The sequence below is a fragment of the Protopterus annectens genome, chromosome 1.part1, assembly GCF_019279795.1.
Source record: "Protopterus annectens isolate FY-2018-M chromosome 1.part1, PAN1.0, whole genome shotgun sequence".
Classification (NCBI taxonomy): domain Eukaryota; kingdom Metazoa; phylum Chordata; order Ceratodontiformes; family Protopteridae; genus Protopterus; species Protopterus annectens.
In genome coordinates, this window is record NC_056726.1 from 130,531,610 (window position 1) to 130,549,299 (window position 17,690).

General features: G+C 42.8%; 1 protein-coding gene across 1 annotated transcript in view; it reads left to right on the forward strand.

The window, feature by feature from the left end:
* SERINC1 (serine incorporator 1) overlaps positions 1-17,690 on the forward strand; it is a gene marked incomplete at its 5' end in the record, with an annotated part of 787,452 nt that overhangs the window by 373,858 nt on the left and 395,904 nt on the right.

Sequence of the window (17,690 nt, forward strand, 5' to 3'; positions counted from 1 at the left end):
TCTGGTATGTGGGCCGGCCAAAGGCTACCCTGGCAGGGTAACCCAGATGTGATGACTGCAACAGTGAACACACTCGAACATCTACATTTATGATAAGTGTACACAACTTTACTTTCTGCACATGCTTGGGTCCTATCTTTTAGGTTACGTACGTAGCTGCAAAAGGCCTTGTGGTTATTCTTAGCTGTGCTTGCTAAGTTTCTCTCAAAGAAGCCCTAAGAGGATCTGACAAGTTGTCTTTGGCAGAGGAGGGTGCTTTTCCATTGTTGGGGCCTTGTCTTTGTTTGCTTGGACAGCAACTTTTTGCATTTATTGTAAAGTTTGTTGATGCTGGATGTCCACCATAGTAGCTTGTTTTTACTTTGGGCTCTAGCTTTGATTCTTTCTGATTCATTTATTTAGACTGAGGAAATAATTGGCTCATGGATAGGACATGCAGTTCAGTGGGTGAATCCAGAATCCAACAAGAGACCAGTTACTAGTGATGTGCCACAGGACTCAGTGCTGGTAACACTCCTGTTCAGAATTCTATTTCTTTGAAGTCTAGTCTAATATGGAAGGCCTCTGGATGACGAAGTTTGCTGACATCTGCAAGATGGGGACAATCACTGAATCCCCCAGTGACATAGATATCCTTCAGGTGGGTGTCGATCAGACAAATGATTGGTGCTAGGCCAGGGCCTAAAATTAAATGTGAAAAAATGCATTTTCAACCCCTTTGAGAAGTGTGATTCATTCTTATTTCCAATTTTTATTTTTATTTTCCTTTTCCATAGCCTTCTGCAAATGTATTTTCTTGTCATTTTCTTCTTAATCCACTCCTAGCCCAAATTCTCCCCTTCTTCTTTACTTCCTGATGCTGCATATCTGTTTGCATCTTGCACTCTAATCATTTCTGTTAGTAGAGGACATTTTCTATTTCGTTCCTGTCATTCTTCTTAATTATATTTTCTTATTTAGTTGTCTCTCTCTGGTACTTTCTCTAGCAGTATCTTCACTTAGTTATCACCAAATTGTCTTCTGAAATATTCTGTTCTAACCTTTCCTTTTCTAGTATTGGACAGTCAAACCAAAAATGTCCATATTCATTGCATTTTCTTTTATTGCAGTCATAACCACGAAAAGCAAAAAAAAAACATGTTTTAGGTTGCCCCAGTACCTTACAATTTCCCATTTGCAGTTATAAAATTTAAAGTGTGCTGCATTTCTGTCATGCACATTCACCCCTCCCCCCTGTCCAAACATGTCTTTCATCATCGTTTTTTAACTTCATGCACTTGATTACAGACAGAAAAAGTCTTCAAGTTCCTCTTTGTCAGACATTGTGAATTGCACTTTATTTTCTTCCTTAACTGCAGTCCTACTTTCTAAAAAAGTATACTCCATACCATGGTGCAAATTAACTATCTCAACTTCATTATTTTTTTCAGGTAAAGTAAAAAGTAATGTTAAAACTGTAAAAACAAGTGTTAACAGTAAGTTTGCTGTACCAGTGCATTTTGTTCTGTACTTTAACCCCCCAAAGGTAAAATAATGCTGTCCATAACTTCATGCATGTTAATAATGTGATTACTCTTTTTCATTTTTAACACCGGTATCCTCTTCTGGTTTAGTTCTAGCATCAGTTCTTGTCTTATTTCAGCTTTGTTCACATAATCCTTCTGTTTTTTGTTTATTTTTGTGCAAATGAGAAAAAGTTTTCTTACTGCTCACAACAGTTGCAGGGGCATGTTCTATCCATTATCTCAGTCAACACAAGAGTTCCAGACCTTCTTAGTCCAATTTTGTAACAGTCTCCTCTGTTACAGAATCTGTTTGATAATTCTCCTTTACTTGTTCATCTTGGAATTCTCCAAGCACTAGGACAGCCTATGGCGTCACCTAGTGCTTGAAAATAGTAGAGGACGTTCCCAGGTTCTCTGGCCATATTTGCTGTGATCCCTATGAATAGTTCATAGGTTCATAGGTTCATACTAGGCTATCTGCCCAAGGGCATTTATAAGCCTAGCCCATAGTTATGTGGCTTTTCCACCCTTTAGTTTGAATAAAACTATGCCTATCATTTTTCTGTGCCTCTGTCAGCAGTGACACTGACACTATATCCCCTGGGGGGTATCTCTCCCATCCATTGGTCAAGATTCCTCCTCTTGAAGGCCAGCAGCCATTCTGTCTGCCTCATGTGCAGTTGATTTCCGTTCCCACAGCATAGGAGTTCTGGTGGTGATGAATCTGTCCTCCAGCATTTATTTATATAACCCGTGTCAGGTTTAAGTCTCCCTTCTTGTGGTTCTGAGGAGAATTTTTTTTTTTTTGTGAAGCATATTCAAATCAAATCTTGGGTGGGGCCTTTATATGTCAGGCACAGGTCACCACAGGTCACGGTATGAGCTGAATGAGACTGAATAAAGCTGGAGTTCTTTCAGTCACATATTTTTGAGACCCTTTTTCCTTTTTGGTGAGGAACTTTGAACTTCTTCAAGCTGCATCAAGTGTCTGGTCAGGTCATTCGAGCGGGGCATTGTACTCAATCATCATAAGGTCTAATGAGTGAGATGAGGGGGGGATGGATGACCTCCCTTGAGATGTGAATGAATCCCTTCATCCAGGGGTGGATAGGAGGTTTTCCTAACTACTTTAGCAACATGAGATGAGGAACTAAAGACTACTGTCAACTTGGGTCCCCAGATCCCCTGATGACTTTTCTGTGCTCAGTTGATTGTCACCTATATGGTGCTCCTATAGGTAGTTTTTTTCCCGAAGACTATTCCATTTATATTTTTTTTTTAACATTTGGCTATGGGCTCTGCCATCCGTAACTTGTGGGCCGAGCCCTTCTGGAGATATCTGTCTGTGATGTCTGTGTTTCAGGTGTTTTCGTTCATCAATCAGTTTTTTGTCAAGTCATGCAAACTTTTGTGTTTGCTTCCCTCCTGTGTTTGTACTTCTCGAAGAAAAGTAGATGCAGGAACAAGGACCAGGACAGACACCTGTGGGACACCACTTGTGACAGGCTTTGAGTCTGTGTGACACCCTGTGGGTTCTGACCCTTGGCAGTTCTGTCGCTAGCCAGGTTGCAATGGGTTTACATTCATTGATGATTTTTACATTCAAGTATGAGTTTTTTTTGATGGTCGGCCTGGGCCAGGTTGTAGAGAGGTAGGTGCCTTTCTCTGGCCTAGGCTGTATGGACTGCCTTTCCTAAGTCAATTGGCCAGGTGACTGTCTCTAAAAAGTCAACCAAGTTTAAGAGGCAGGATTTCTGGTCCAAAAGCAAAAGATGGACTATCCTCAAGTCCGCAGTTTCCCTATGTCTATGTTTTTGAGTTCCAGTTTGATCCTGGCTCCTCTTTTGATTCCAGGGTCTTTGGGCACCGCTGGTCGTAATTTCCAGGGTCTCACCCAGGCACCCCCTGAGTGACCGTGGGTGTGATCGAGGCTGTGCTAACTAGTGCGCAATATCCTGAGGTGAGGTGTGATTAAACAGCTGAACTGTACTTGGGTTTCCTTGTCTAGTTGTGGGTGAAGCACACAGTTGGGGACACCATCCGGTCCATGGATGCTGTGTTTTTCTGGGAGTGATGCAATTTCACCTGGGCTGTGATGTTTGGGGGCTACTCCTCTTTGGGGAGATGTTCTCTCCTTTTTGAAGTCTGCACTGAACCCAGTTTGCAGTAGAACCAGTCAGTTTTATTCATTGTCCTCCTAGTTTTTCAATCATTTTCTTTCAATATAATTCTCATATCTTTGAGGTTTCTCCCATTTTCCTTCCTTAGCTTATGAGGGTTTTTAGGATAGCTTTTAGTTTTTTGAGTATTTTATGATTTTCTCATTTTTTTTATTTTTTTTATATTTACTTATGCCTTTTTACTTATTTTGATCAAATTTCTTAGCTTTTTCCTTTGTTTGTTCATCCTTGTGCTAGCTTCCCTCTTTTGTTGTAGAGTTTGTTTTTATGGCTGGGGTCCACCAGGGTTGAGTTAGTTACCTTTTGCATTGGTCCAGGTGGTCCACCTGATTGTTTGTCCTTGATAACTTGGTAAGTTAGGTTTGGGTAGAAGGCATTATATTTTAAAGAGTACCACTTTTTTTTGAATTTGTCTTAACTGCTCAGAGAAGTTTGTTTGTTTTGACACTTGTTTCAGGGTGGGGATTTTTTTTCCAGTGGTCTTTTTGTTTGAAGGACCTCCATCGTTTGGGTAGAGTGATGAGGTCATTTTGTGATCAGTTGTTGATCAGATCTATCCAGATTTGTGAAGGTGTACTCAATTGGTTGATGTTGATCCATGTTTCGTTATGATGATGATTTAAGTTAGTTTGTTCTGGTTTGTGGGGTTGTTGTAGTTTTCCATTTCACATTTTGTTAGGTTACCCTGTAGTTGTAGGATGAGTATGATTTTTTTTACAATAGGTTTCCCAGTCTATATTAGTTAGGGATGGTGTTTGGTTCCCATATGGTATTTGGGTAGATGAGGAAGGCTCCTAAATGTTTGAGAGGGAGAGGTGGTGGTCCTCAATGTGCTACAAATTGCAGGGCAGCTTGCCTGCTACAAATTGCACCTGGATGGTCTCTATGGTTAATATGCAGGTATTCTTGCCGATGCATAATGTCCTGCCACCAACCTTGGATATGGGGCCTCTTTGTGATGTTGGGATTTGGGGGGTGGGTTGAACCAGGAGGAGACACCTGTTCCATCTTGGGAAGTGTCATCTCCATGCCCTCAAACATGTCAGTGTCACAGAGATGACTTTGTTCTGGATATTGAGAACCCTTAGTTTTTTCCTTTTTATTGAGAGGTGGACAGTTCTAGCATGAGCATTTGCCTAAAAAGCTTCCTCCTTTTTGGTGTTCTAGGGTGGTAGGTTTATTTTTTGAGGCAGGGCAAGGCAAATTTTTGGTGGCAAGCTTGTCCCTGCCAGGGGGCCCAGGGAGGCCCTTGCCTGAGACAGACAGCCTTAAGGATTGCAAAGCAGCTTGTCAATTCATCATGCTTGCGTCACAGGCATGTCATCTGTCCTTACTTTGAACAACTTGCATTAAGCCAATTATTAAAGCTAATGTCAGACAGACATAATCGTACCTATGCAGAGGGTGAGGTAGGATACTGCTCAAGGTCAAGGTCATATCTGCCTCAGCTCGTATTGTGACCTGCTCGACGCCCAAGGTGGGAGTCCCTTAGAGGTAAGGGTCGGTGCGGTGTCAGACAGCGTGCAGGACACTGACGAGTGGACAATGACTACTGTCAAGGCCTGAGTGCTCAGAGTCTGACTCGATTCTAGGCGTTATGTGGCCGTCAGGCATTTTGTTGGACTTTTGACCTTCCTGGTTCTGACTCTGGTGTGTCTGACTATGGAATCACCGTGTGGGTGGCCTATGGTGTTTGTAATCTTGTCTGGCCAGTGGCCTCTGTTTGGTGTTGGTGAATGTGATGTGTGACCCTGTATGTCTTGTGGTGTATGTAGTTGTTTGTTTGTGTGGGGGTGTGACTTGGTGTTTTTGGGTTGTGTGTGTGTATTGTTTACTTGTTTGTCTGTCATTGGTGGGTACGTCTGTTTGGTGTGTTGGTGTACCTGTAGTTGAGTGTATTGTTTGGTATCTCTGCCTCGAGGTGTTGTGTTGTGTGGAGTTATTGTGTCCTTGTGTGCCTACTCTTGTCCATAATTGTTTGAATATTCACGAGGTGGCAGGTTTCTCCAGTTGTTGAGAGGATTCCTATGTTTGTGTGAGTATGAGAGTTTTGCAGTAGATACGCAGGACTAGGGCATGTATTTGAACGCCTGGGGAGAAGGAGGGTCATACTTTTACTATAGAGAGAGTAAACATTCCCTCCTCGACATACTAGTAGTAAGTAGTAAAAGAACTTTCAAACATAGTCTATAACAAGAGTTTTTAGAAGTAGTGGAAGTAGAAATGATATTTTGTTAGATAGAAGTACTGTGTTAGCTAAGAGTTTTAGGCTAAGGAGAGATGAATAGCAGGAAGGTAGGAAGTAATGTAGGAAGATGAACTTTCAGTTATAGGATATGCTGGAGGTAATCGAAGTTTACTAAGAGATTGCCTTTTCAAGCAGGGGATCCTAGGAAAAGATGGCTTAATTAATTTAAGGCTGACACTAAGCCATCTGGCTGAAACCCTCCTTCAAGGAGCAAAATGGAACTGTGCTTCCTACTCCCATGGAACAAAAAAGCAAAGACATCCTTTACTTAATAAAAGGGATAAAGAACAGGCAGACACTAAAAACACAAAAAACAAGAGTCTTCTAACAGGACTATGGAGGAAAAACAGAAAGTGAAAAAACAAAAAAACGGAAGCAAAAAGACTTTAAGACAAGAAAAAAACAAACATAAAATTGAAAACATAAAATGGTAAAAAGCAATTAAGTGTGTAAAATGCAAACAGATTGCAACAATTAGTAATAAGTGCAAATGCAGTCGCTTAAAATAAGATGTGTAAAAATGTAGCAATACTAACAGATGTGAATGCAGCAGTTTTAGCTCAGGTTCAGTAAAGCAAAACAAAGGGCGCGGGCAGTGTGCAGAGCTGAGGAAGGTTTCAAGAAAGCTTAATGGCCTCTGGGCGGAAAACCACAAGGCAGGCTCTAAAGGAGCTAGGGCCTCTGCAAAAAAGCTGCTACTTGCTTGGATCACCAGTTCCAGTACAGCGAGCTGAAAGGGGAGGTGGGTACAAACAGCAGAAAATAGAGCAAACTACAGCAAAGCCCAAACTAAGACTCAGAGAGGACAAATGGGCCCAATGGGAGCAATTTCCAAAACCCAGGATTTTGAAACTTCAACAATCTAAATAAGCAATTGAACAGTTTTTTTTTTTTTAAACAAGCAGAAAAAGGGAGAAACTACTTAACTAAAATGCTATAAAGTAGCAGGAAAAACAAAAAACAGCTTTTTTTTTTTTTGCAGAGCAAAAAAAACAACTTTAAAACAGTTAAAACAGAGAAAATTAGAAATAGGCTTTTGTTTATTTAAATAGCAGGTAGGAAATAAGACAGCAAAAAATATAGACTAAAAAAGCAGTGAAAAACAATAAAAACAGTAAAAATACAACATACAGAAGAAAACTGAAATATACTAAGAAATGCCAAAAAAGTTGATAAGGAGAAAAGTGAACACAAAAGAAAAAATCAAAAAAAAAAGAAAAAGTTTGAAAAGCAAAAAATAAAAGGTAAAATAGCAAAAAAATGGCGATTATAACATGAGCAAATGAAGAAGGAACAAAGGCTCTGAAGAAGAAAAGGGAAAAGAAAAAAAAAAGTAGGGGGTACTTTTGAACACAAAGTAAGGAGGTGAAAGGAGGCCAAAAAGTTTGTCACCCTCTTTTCTCCCCTGAAGAGGCCCCTAGCCTAGTTGGGGTATCATGGTCAACAATAGCATAAAAAGAGGAATAATGTTGGCCCTACATTTTAACTTACAACAGTAACCCTTAACATAGAGCACAAAAAAACTACTTGTTTTATTAGTAAAGTCAGATGTTTGCATGAGCATGTTAAGGCATGTTTAAAATCCTTTTTTCTAGTGTGACACTGGTGAGAAGCTGATAAGCTTCAAATAGCATCATTACTGACTATGCTGTTTGCATACATTACAAATAACCATTACCATTGTCTGTCAGACTGCAGTAGCAAGATGCTAAAGCAGAATCACTATTTGTATTGTTTTGGTCTTAAGCACAGTGCAACTGAATTCAAGAACTGCCAACATTTTTAATGCAGCAACTTACTAGAAATGTCATTTGAAATGCAGGACCTTCCTGATTATATTTTACGTAGTAGAGATGTAAGTGTGGTGACACTAAAAATCTATTGCTCAAAATAATGAGTAAAGGGGCAGCCATCAGAGGATGTTTGCGTAAGGCAGATGGCTGTATTTCATAACAGTATGATAAGCATCAGGCAAACATTTCTGCCTTGTTGACAAGTCTTTCACACCCCTGATAATGTATCCCTGTCCATGGCCACCTCCTCTTCAGTATTGAACTCAGTTTCACAATCATTTAGCATCAAGTCATTTAACTCTTGAGAAGCTGTAGGTAAAGACTGCTTTAGCCACCATTCTTGAGTGACAAGTGGAAGTAGAGCTATCACAGTCTTATTCGCTCTGTAGCTCATCTGTTGTAGTGCTAGTAGGCCTAGATATTTGCTGCACATCAGAGGTGAGGCAGGCGTTCGGTGATATAAAAATATTTCTTTACAGGTATGCTTTGTTGTTCAAGTCTTAGGAAAGCACTATGACAGGTAAGTGTTCTCCTCTACTGGCTAGTCCTCAGAATGCCACTGAACATGATAATGTGGCTGCTTTAGAGGAGCCATGTCTTCCATTATCACTTTCTGATGGAGTTACTTAGATCCTTATTACAGTCAAACCTTTTTGCAAACTTCATGTACAACCCTTGAGTGTAAAACTTTTTATTCTGGATCAAAGATAAGGGGTCTAGTTCCTGTTTAACTACTGTTTAGGACTGTTTGAATTATCTCAAGCATTTTTTTATGGAGTTGTTGTTTACATATCAAACCTCATTCCCTCATTTATTTTCCTTGTTAGCCATTCATAACCATATAAGGAAAGTAGGCCACTCTGGTGGCATAGTGGGATAAAGTCCTAACTACAGCCTAGTCAACATGGGTTCAGTTAGTGGCTCGTGTGACTAACTGGGAGGGATGGGAATGCCCATCCTGTGTGGGGGAGCATTCGTCACTTACATTCCCATAGGGGGGAGGTATGGTTCAAAAGAGAGGAGTTGCAATCAAAGATAAATGGAGTGCATGTAAGGTAGGACATTTAAAGAACCATCCTCAGGAAGAAAGCAGTGATGGCTGAGCCCCAAAATAACCTTTAGAATCCACTACAGGCTACAGCAACATCACAGCAGAGTCCAGCGGGATGGAAGGCAAGCTGGTGGGCCCGTACGGTAAAATGATGTCACAAGGGGGACAAAAAAATACTTGTAAGGAAAGTTGGATTGTTGTAAATGTTACATTTATCGGGTTCCTATTACTGCGTCAAACGCTTAAACGTCGACACCTAAATGTCGACCGCTCAAAACCGTGACCAGCCAATTACGCAGATTTTTTTCCCAGGGAAAAAATTCACTTGGCCGTCATCCGGGATTTGCCCTTTTCCCCGATGTAGCGCAATCTCGGAGTTGGTATATTCAGTTGGGGGAGTGTGGGGGGCATAGCCCCCTCACGTCGGGGGAACAGTTGATTAGGGTTTTAGAGTATGTTTTGTTGGCCAAGCAAATTTTTTCACGGGAAAAATTCTTGTAATTGGCTGGTCGCAGTTTTGAGTGTTCGACATTTAGATGTTGGCGTTTCGGCATTCGACAACCTAAGCATACGATTTTGTAATATAGATGCTATTTATTGTGGGGAGTCTTCAGTGGCTTTACCCTGGGAGCTCAGTTTTGTGACTGGCTTAATAACTTATATAGTTTTAGTCAGTCTTTTTGACAGAATTAAGATGCTTTTCTTGGAAAATCCTTTTCCTAGAAACCGTTGATGGTCTTAGCTTGAGGACTTTGAAGCTCCATGCTTTTATTTGCTAGGGTACCCCAATCAGTTTTCCACATGTATTGTTCCTTTTTGCATTAACCCATTTTTTTTCCAGTGTTATTCCCAGGCTGTTTTTGAATCATGCTGTCTGTATTACCTTGTTTTTAGTGGCTAAGATATTCACACTAGGAACATCTTTTTTTTGCTTATTTCTTTTTCTTTTGTTTTGTTTAACCGGGTAGAGCAGTGACGAGATTTGACCATTTGCAGACTCAGCCTGGGTTACATACATAACAGTAAAGTAACATTAAAGATGTAACTAAATTCTGCTGCATAGTGACATAACATAGATTTGAAAAAATACACACGTGTTTACAAGAAAGTTGAAAAAATAGGACCAGGATTGTACATTGTATAATATACAGGTGTTCTAAGCAAGTTAAATATGGTTCAGCCAGAAGAATGGATGTAGTATACACAGATATGGAGAAAAATTGTAACGGTGAAAGCAGTAGACGTTGTACCATAGTAAGAGCTCTAATAAGAGTTAGTAACGGGAAAAGTGAATGTTTGATATATAGGGCAGATGGGGGAAGTAGTAGGTGTATGCTTATAAGCAGAAGAGGTTAGCAGCCAAGATTTTCTGAGATGAATGTAATAGTGCAACAGTAGGAGTTAGATAACATGACCTGTGCTGTAATGTGCAGTTATATTCATTTATGTAGTGTTTGAACTGACATATGATGTTTGTAGTTCAGAGTGAAAACTCTGTGCATTGGATAAAACTCCATTGTTTATAATCCAGTGTGATTAGCTAACTGCATTATTTTCTTTTGGCAGTAAGCTAATAAGCTTCTTTTCAGTGCATTTCAGTGGCATTCTAACAGGAGTAATGCTGTACATTTTGTGTGTTTTATAAATGTTTCTATATCACTAATTTTATGCTGTGGCATCTTGGTCAGTGGTCCATGCCATTTACTAACAGTTACAGCCTGGACCTTTAGTCTTGACAGTGTGTTTTGTTAGCACAATTTCATTTCTTTCTCTCAAAATTTCTTATGTTTTGCATTTTTGTGTGTGTTTCTTTTTTATTGCTTGGAAATACTTCCATTGATTGTCCACTCCATAAGTTTCTTGATCCAAGATATTTCTAATACATTTATTTTCCAAGTTTGAATATCTTAAAAATTTTAATAGTGATTGCCTTTTTTAGCCTTAGTCCTTTGACACTGCCTCTATTTACTGTGAATACTTCAAGGCCCTTTAGTAGGTCTGTGTTTTTGACAAGTCCATTAGTAGGTGGTTGGTTTTAATGTAGTTAACATACCTGTTTAATGTGTATTCTTTGTAGTTTTTTTGAAAACCCTGAGCTCTATTTAGTGTAGTTAAGTGTCATGTTTGCTTACCTGGCCAATGGAAAGGGGCTTAGTTGAATCCTGCCACCAAGAACTCCATCTGAGGGAAGACCCTGGATTGGCAGATGCCCTTCTATTCATATGCTGCTGTATCCATAACACAAGGGAATTTGCCTCTAGTGAACTCTTGTATGTCCGGCCGTTCTACAAAAGTTAAATGTTATCACTAGGGTGCTAGCGACGTCCTGCGTCTCTCTGCAGACGTCAGTTGTAAACTGATATCTGATATAAAGCGGACATCAGCACACATCCTCCTCAGAACTTTTCTAACACCTGTGTGACTGCCAGCTCTGGTCGTTGCTCTTTCGGAAAAAGGGATTTTGCACCATCCAACTTCAGATAAGTACATCATAGGGTCTTTTAATTGCTTGCTACTGCTTTAGGTTCATGCCTGGTAGAAAGGGCAAGTGTAGGTGTGGAAAGCAAATTCCACATAAGGATTTGTATGAGCTTGACCAGTTTTGCTTAGGCCAAGAACATGACCACACCACCTGTAGTTTTTGTCAGGCCTTCGTCCCCAAAACCTTTAGAAGCCGATTAGCAGCATTAAAATTGTACCTAGAAAATCAGAGACTTAAATGGTTAGCTTCTGGCATGGATCCCGTGCCTGGTTCCTTGGATGAGCCTTCAGTCAAAAAGGCAAAAAAGTTTAGGTTTGAACTGACTACTGTGCCCTCCACTCCAGCCATACCTCTTGAGGCCGGTGAAAGCCCGGAGTCCTTGGATCTTCCTTTGGCGGATAGCACCAGAGGTGACATCCCAGAGAATTGTAGGCGTCCATTTCGGTCGCCAAGGGGGAACTCAGGCTCATAATCTCAGAGTGTCTACGTGGGGTCCCTCAGATTCTAGTGTGGGAAGATATATCACAATACCAGTAGATTGCCAGGCACCCAGTATTACTGCTGCACAGGTTACAACAGCACTGTCCAAGGCCAAGAGTACAGCTTCTATGGGACCTGGCAATATCCCTGGCTGTGTTCTGCATGAACTACAGAGTGAACTGGCACCTCACCCGTGTGCCCTGTTCAATCACAGCCTCTCCTCAGGCTTTGTCCGTACCAAGTGGTGCACTGCTACAGTCATCCCTCTCCACAAAGGAAGAGCAACTACACCCTGGGAACTATCGCCCCATTAGCCTGACGATTCTGATATGCAAAGCTATGGAACGCATCATCATGGACCTAATTAACAAGGATATAGGGACTCTCCAAACACTGGATCCCCCACAGTTTGGTTTTGTGAAGGGTAGATCATGCCTGCTCAACTTGGTCGACAACTTTGAGTCAGTCACCAGAGCTGTGGATGAAGGCAAGTTGGTTCATACAGCCTACCTTGATCTGACCGAGGCCTTTGATACCATTCCCCACTCAGGAGTCATAGAAAAACTCTAAACTAGGCATCAACCCCTGTATCACTAGGTGGGTAGCAAACTGGCTCACAGAACCCATGGTTTGAAAGTAGCGGACTCCAAGTCAGACTGCTGACCGAGTGGAGTCCCCCAGGGTTTGGTCCTGGGTCCTCTCCTGTTTCAGATCTACTTATCTGAAGTCCAGGCCAACATGAATGGACTCTAGCTAACAAAGTCCACAGACAATTGCAGGTTGGGAGCTGCTATTAAGTCCCCAAGTGATGTTGACATCCTATAGAAGGGCCTTACTGAGACCAGCAACTGGTGTCAGAACAGCAACTGGTGTCAGAACCATAGCCTTAAGCTCAGTGTCAAAAAATGTGTTGTCATCCCCTTTGGGAAAAACCCGGTTCCCATGAATTACCATAGCAATGGTAATCCACTGAACACAGAAGGCGTTATAAGAGATTTGGGAACACAGGTCGACAGCAACCTCTTTTGACCACCACGTTGCCATTGTGGTCAGAAAGTCCTTCTATGTGGCACATCTCATTATTAAGGGTTTTGCATCCAGGAAGAAAGATGTCATTGTCTCCTACTTTTTCCTCATTAGGCCAATCAGAGTACAGTGCCCCATTTGGCATGTACCTCACTAGACACCTTCAGCAACTGGAGAGGTCACAAAAGTACCTCACAGAGAGGATCCTAGGCCTTAAACACTTGTCCTGTATGGACAGACTAAAATAAAACTCCCAACTATTCCCGGTCTCGTATCGCCTACTTATAGGCAATCTCTGCTTGACTTACAAAGTCATGTCTGGCCCAGCTCTGTTAGAAATGCTACATCTAAAGAAATCCCAATCCCTCCGCACCACACGCTCCAGAGACCTCAACCTCATTACCACAATCAACAGAACATGCTGGAGGGGCAGGTTCATAACCCAGAGACTGCCCATGCTATGGAATAGATTTCCCATGTATGTCAGAGCACCTCACTGGCCCTCTTCAAGAGAAATCTTGATGTGTGGATGGGAAATAGAGGTTTCACGCTGGGGATTACTCCAGTGGCTCTACTCGACAGAGGCACTGGGAACTAAGGTCGGGTGGCACGATGCCAGGGTAACCCTATGGGGTAGGTTTGTAAAGGCTCCAGGGCCATTAGCCTAGTACACATCTATGAACCTATATAGTGTCAGATGTTGTGGAGTGCCTTCCGACCTTCCTACCCTTCACTATATCTGATTCTTCAGCATCAGAGTCGCATAAAAAGAGAAAAGAAAAAACTAAGCATATTGCTCACCAGCTGACAACACCTTACGTCTAACAGCCTCCAGATTGGCAGGCCTTCACCCAAGGCCTTCTAAATGCCTTCCTGGCCTTGCATCCAGTCCCAGCTCCAGTCCAGGCCCCTTCGGCCTCTACCCCTAAGAGACCTGCCCCCAGTGTCCACTCTGGAGAAGAGGATTCATCATATGGTAAATTTCTCACTTACTGTTCTCAAATTGCTTCCCCTCTGGGGTATGCTTCCCCAGAGGAGGAGTCCAATAGCACAGACTTCCCGGAGAGGACTTCACTTTTGGGAGACTATTACATAAATGCAGAATTTCTTCAAGTAGGACAGTAGTCAGGTCACCAAGACCCAAAAGAGACGTTATGAACTACTCCAACTGGAGTCTCCTAACCCCTCTGCTGTGTACCCCCTGTACACCCTGCCTTCCTGGATGCTTCAAAAAATCCTGATTTGCAGCCCCCTGCACCCAAATGCCCAGATAGATTCTATAAGGTCCCTGATGAAGCTAACTTCCTGTACAAAGCCCCATCCGCAGACCCTTCAGTTATCCCTGTAGCTGCTGATAAAACTTCAGAGTTACTTCCCTCCACCTCTCTACTGCCCTCTGATAGAGAGCAAGCTGATGGAGTGTCTGGGGAAAAAGTATACACCTCTGCCACTTTAGTAGTAAGAGCCATCAACTACTAGACACACACAGCCAAATACTCTCTGGCTCTAATGGCAGATGTGGTCAGACAGTTGGGGGAGCTCTGTGACTGCCCAGCCAAGGCCAAAATATCCACTCTCTTAAATTCCTGCACTCAAGTAACCAAACACTTTCTCAAGTGCAGTTATGATGCCATAGAAGCTTCATCTAGGGCTGCTGCCCCTGGATCTGTCATCAGGAGATACTCTTCACTTAGGTCACAGCCCCCTCCCTGATGATATCAAGTCAAAACTCCTGGACACACCCCCAGACAAAAACTTGTTTGGTACACCTGCTGCTGACCTCTTCAAGGCCCTCCAGACTAAAGGCAAGGAAGTGCATGAATTGAGGCATATATTTTTGTCTCCCCAATTCCACGTTTTCTAAGGAATTACCTTGCCAAAACCTCCTCTGTGAGAACCTCAGCTAAGAAAATGCCAGCTAAAACTAGAAAGGACCACAGGAAATGGCCCCCTTCCAGGTCTGTTCCCTCCACTCCTACTTCCAAAGAGCCCTTTCAGGGGAAAGCCTGGTAGCCTGTTACTATTCACTTCACCCAGACACCCCTGTTTCCATGCACCTCTCACTATCACTCCCCACTTGGAAGCACGTAACCCAGGACTCTTGGGTCCTATCTGTCATAAAACAGGGATACTTATGACTTGGGTGGCCAGACTTACTCCCAAAGGTATTCCTCAGCCCCCTCAAGACCAACTACCCTTTTCCCCACCAGTCCTGCAGGAACTTCTTGCTCAGGGAACAATTCAAGAAGTCCCTTCACATGCAAGAGGAAAGGGATTTTACTCCAGAATTTTCCTGGTCCTCAGAAAGGAAGGTCCCTGGAGACCAATCCTTGTTCTCACACCTCAACACCTTCCTCCAGGTTCCCTTCTTTTGGATGCTCTGTCTACCTACCCCTTCAGCTCCTGATCCTTCCACAGGCCTTAGTATCTTTGGATATAAAGGATGCCTACTTACATATCACAATCCATCCCCTCTTCAGAAAATTCCTCCGCTTCTCAGTGGATTTTGTACACTTTCAGTTCTGTGCTTTACCATTTGGTCTTTCTACGGACCCAAGGGTATTTACAAAAGTCTGGCTCCATTCATGGCCTTTGCCAGGACAAAGGAAATACAATGTTTCCCCTACCTCGATGACATCCTCATTCAGGCTACATAAAGTACCACGGCCTTACAACACCTGGACTTCACCATCTCCCTCTTGACAGATCTGGGATTTACCAGAAATCTCAAAAAAATCATCATTCGTACCCTCACAGGATCAGGTGTTTCTGGGATGTCGGATTCTGACAAGGGAGATGATGGCCTGCCTTCTCCCAGAAAAATTGTGATTCTTGATTCTTACTTCAGGGAACTACTTCCTGTCAAATTAATTTCAGCCAGGGAATTTCTCAGAATCTTAGGATTCATGGCCTTGACCATCCCCATTGTACCTGTGGCAAGGCTTCACATGAAGTTCTAATGGTACTTGAGAACAATCTGGAAGTAACACCTACATCCTCTAGACTTCATGGTCCCCATGCTTCCATGCCTTGGCAGGGAACTGAATGGTGGATAAACCAGATCCAGACAAATCCTGGCCTGCCCTTACAACCCCTGCCCCCTAATCAGGATCTCTCTACAGATGCATCAGACACAGGATGGGGTGCAACCATATGAAAATGGAGAGTGAGGAACACATGGTCCCTCACTCAACAGAAAGACCACATCAATATCTAGAAAGTGAGAGCCTTGATATTGGCCTTGATTATCTTCAAAGATCAGCTTCTGCCAGGCAGTCTGAGGTGGTGTACAGACATCAACAAACAGGGGGGGACAAGGTCCTACCTCCTGTGCAGGCTGGCACTGCAGGCTTAGGAAATTGCCCTTAAAAGACAGATCCTCCTCCAAATGGTGTACATCCCTTCTGCAGAAAATGTGATGGCAGACTCATTAAGCAGGACTGTGACCCTGTCTCACACCTCCCCCATCAACAGACTGCTTCCAAGCTTCTGATCCAGGACATCACACTCAAAAGCATGGAGGGGTGGATATGCTCTCAATCCCTTGGGAGGGGATGCATGCTTATGCATCCCCCCTTCCCTATCATACAAAGAGCCCTACTGACAATTCAGAAGGAACAGCCTCAAATCTTGCTGGTGACTCTCTGTTGGCCAAGGCAGCATTGGTTCCCCGTATTACTGCATCTAGCCAAGGGTAATCATCACAAGTTACCCCACCAAATGGACCTGCTCACACAGGAGAAGGGCACACTTTTACACCCCTAGCTGTCCACACTGAATCTTACACTGTGGGTTATAGGGTGCTGATTCCCTTTAGACACCTATGCACAGAGGATGTGCTTCCAGTTTTGTAGGAGGCCAGGAAACTAACTACCAGGAAGTCTCACTTGTCTGAGTGGAAGAGATTTTCTGTGTGGTGTCAGAAAGACAACTTGCAACTACTGACTGCAGAGCCCCCAGTGATCTTGTCCTACCTGTGATGTGATGGAAGTCTGGACTATCCTATTCCTCCATTAAAACCCATTTGTCTGCCATCTCAGCATGCCTGCCACTGGCACCACCTTTGGCTTCAAGGCTAGTAGTTAAACTTTTCTTGAAAGGGGAACTACATCTCAGACCCCCAAGAAAGCCCCTTCTGCCTCCTAGGATCGAAATTTTGTTCTGGAGAAACTGACTCTCCACCCTTTGAACCAGCCAAAGATTCTTCCTCTAACACTGCACTTGAAAAACTATACTCTTGGTGGCCATCACTTCACCCAGAAGGGTTTTGAAACTTCAAGCCCTTATGGCCTTTGCCCCTTTCGCTGTCTTCCAAAAGGGCAGGGTATGTTTACATACCAGTCCAACCTTCATGCCTAAAGTGGTCAATGAACTGTCATTGAACCAGGCTATCCACCTGCCAACTTTTTTCCCCTCTGCACAAAACCTGGCAGAAAGGGTACTTCTCTTCTTGGATGTACCGCAGACAACTCAGATATTTGGCCAAGACCAAACCCATCCACAAGTCAGACAGGCTGTTCATCTCATTCTACCCAAGAGCCCTGGGGCACCCTGTTTCCAAGCAAACCATACCCTCTTGGATATCTATAACCATCTTCTGTTAAACAACCCATGGTAGATTGCTCACCTCCCCAATAAAGGCACACTCCACTAGGGCTATAAGGTTTGGACACAGCTGCTATTTTCGAAGCAGCCAACTTGGTCCTGTGTATACACATTCACTAAGCACTACAAATTGGACATTGTTTCTAGAGCCAGAGCTGGATTTGCCAGAGCTGTCCTTCATGGGTTTGTGGAAAGTGCTTCTGGTTCTCCACCCTTTTCATAGGACAGGAACTTTTGCACTGTCCCTTGTGTTATGGATACAGCAGCATACAAATACAAGGACATAGTATTGTTGTGTAAGACCTTACCATAACTTTAGA